Here is a 3,175-nt window from a genome sequence, read left to right as displayed (position 1 = left end):
AAATCTATGCAGCTGTGGTGTCTTCGCAGGAGAGGAAAAAGTGTGTTCTCAACATGAGTTATTCACAATGTCAAATTTCACTGAAGAGGAGGCAAAATGTAATTTTTACATGATTCGTATGCTCAGTTAAGGACTGTGGGGAAGTTTTCAATTTTCCTTGACCTGCTTGCATGTTTGTATTAAGACTATAAACTGCTTTGTCTGCACTGGGATTTTATTTCAAGATAATTAACTCAAGAATATATATTTTTGTAAGTGATGGCAAGGCTTTTGGTTGTATGAATTACAAGAAAGTAAGTGTTGCAAACGGTTTGAACAAGAAGGTAATTTTCAGAGTGTGGTCTTTGCCATACCAATATTCCAGAAAGCCCCAGTAAGAGTTACACAGATAATCATGGAGTTATATTACATAGAAAACATACAGCATTTTCAATTACAGTTACACATTAAAGCAGGAGCTGAAACTTTTTGACACTTATCCATGAAATAATAAGATAAAATAATCTGGCAGTGCAATTTCTAATAAAAGTCTTTATGGTGAACATATGGATAAGCTATAGGAGAATCAATTCTCCCAGTTTTATTGTTCTATCAGTTGCTATGGGACTAGACTGATTAGATTTAAAGATAATGCTACTACTTATTTAGACAAATAAAAGTCTAATTTGAAACTAGTAAGGAAAGAAGGAAAGCAAGTTAGAAAAGGAGAAATCAGATCAGTGCAGACAGGAATATAATTCAAAGTTTAACTAATTAGAGCATTCTTTTTTTAAAGTCACACAAGGCTATGTGACCAAATGCATGATCGTTAACAGCAGGCTATCTTTGATGCAAACTCTTGGGGTTACCCAGACTACAAAACTGCAAATCTCAGCAAAGCTGTGCATTTAGGGCATAGAAATAAGCCCTTCTTCCCTTGGGAGACCAACCCCTGCCCTATGGCAAGAAAGACAAAAGCTTGACAAGTTCACCTGTGTCAACTGTGAGACAACAGTGATCATATTTGGCAGTTTGAAGTGGGAACATTTGAGTTATTTCAACTGTTAGCAGTATTTCAAGCAAATTACAACAGGCTGCTTTGGAGAAACAAAGTAAATTACTCACAATTGCAGAAAGAGTAGGAACATGTCTCTTTCTCTTTCCCCGCCCTACAGTGTTCCTAAAACCACTGTATTCCTTTCCTACTGCTTCACAAAGTGAAATGATAAAAAAAAAAGAACAAAAAATAATCAGCAGTCTGAACTTTCCTCTCCTCTTTCTGTGTTAGGAAGGAATATTACATAATATTAGCTGTTGATGGTTCAGTGGGCCTTTAAAGTGGCATCAATCAATTTATACTTGCTCCTTTGAAGCTTGATCAAAGAGCTATTTCTGAATATTTCTTAGTTTCCAATTGCTTAAGTATTTTCAGCAGCATATGAGTTGATGCTAGATATGTTAAGACACGATAAAGTTATCTGAAACTATACTATAGGCTTAGTTTCTCATTTACTTTCTACATATTCTGGAGTGATTGCATTTAACAAGCTGTATATATATCTAAAAAAACCATGTTTAGACTTACACATGTAAACAAGTTCTGTTAAATTACTCAATACCACAGTAGTACATGGAAACTTCAGATGAATTAAGTATTATAGGGTCTTATAAGGTCTCCATCCAGGGTATGTTTTCCTCACAATGAGAATAAATAGAATTATTCTTCATTTATGTGGGAGAAAACTGAGTTGTAGAGATATTAAAAGACCTGTCTGAGACCAAGCAATGTGCATGTGATATACACAGGAAGATTCAGTTATGTAATTTAAGATTATCTGCCTTTTCACAAAGCCAACTGAGAAAGCATATTTATGAAGTATAGAGACAAGAAAAAGAGAAGATGTAGGCTAGACTGTGACTTTGGACTAAACTGTAGCTCAGCTGAGTAAATCTTGTTTATATATATATAATTGTTTCAATCATCGAAGTAAGAAGGCATTTTCTCTAAGCTGAATGGCTTACATTACTGTTTCTTCTTTAGTTTTCATATATAAGATCAAAAATCATCTAGGAATTTCCGCAAATAAAATTGCCTGTGTTGGAATCTAGGAATTACGTTGATAATGTTAGTTAACAAGTGGTAAAAAATTGTTCCTTCGCCATAATTTCGTGACAATTAGTAGTGGTGTTTGATCTTTTATTATCCATCTAAAGTTCATAAAAGTGTTCTGGATAATGTATTTTTTTGCATGTTATGGATAGTAGCCTATAAAATACATGTCATATAGACTGTTCTGTATTAACTTATTACTACAACAGTGGGAAACAGGACAGGCTGACCTTGGTTATCCCATAGGGAATTGTATTCCTGATTTGGTTTGTGGAGTTTTTTTAGCTAATTTAGCTGTTCCCCACATTTATTTATTTATTTAAAATCATCAAAGCTATGCTTCTTGAGTTCCGTTCCATACCATATTCTTCTATAAAAATAGTGTAAGATTAATAGCATACACATCACAATAGGTGTGGAGAGATCAATGGTTTCCAATGTAAGTACAGTCATTGGTACAAATGTGAGCCTGAGTGTGGTGCTTCTGAGAGTCCCTGTGACATTTGTGGAAGAGAAATATGATGGTGTCAGTATATGGGAGTGTTCAAACTAAGAACTTAAGAAGGAATCAAAAAAGACAAGTTTTTACTGAGCTTGGAGTTCAGAACATTGTATGCTGCATTCTGCTGCAGCTTAGCATGAGCCAGCAGGTTTCTTTGCATGTTGACTGTCAGTAGTATTTTTAGCAAATTTTCTTTTCAGATGTTTCTTTGAAAAAGCTACTGTGGAGAAGATAAAACTACAGTTTCTGTTATAGCTGTAAGCTCTCTCTCTCCCTACTCTTTCTTGAATCCACATTCCTTTTTTTCTTGCTTAACTCTTCTTGAAATAGCTTCCACAAAGTATTTGTCAAGACCCATTCATGAAGAGCCATAAAGTGTTAGAAGTCCAGCACGGTATATCTGAAACTTGTAGTACAATCATAGCGAGGCAGAGCAGGCCTCATGGGTCAGCAGAAGAGTACAGTTTTGCTGATGAAGACGGCTGGGAGAGTCCAAGTGAAAAAACTGATAGAAGAACCTGTGATATAAGCAAGGCTGATCATACCCAACTAAAGCAACAGGGAAAAATACAGCTATCCATTTT

The sequence above is a fragment of the Egretta garzetta genome, unplaced genomic scaffold (assembly GCF_000687185.1).
Source record: "Egretta garzetta isolate BGI_Z169 unplaced genomic scaffold, ASM68718v1 scaffold507, whole genome shotgun sequence".
Lineage (NCBI taxonomy): Eukaryota > Metazoa > Chordata > Aves > Pelecaniformes > Ardeidae > Egretta > Egretta garzetta.
This window is presented reverse-complemented; position numbering follows the sequence as displayed.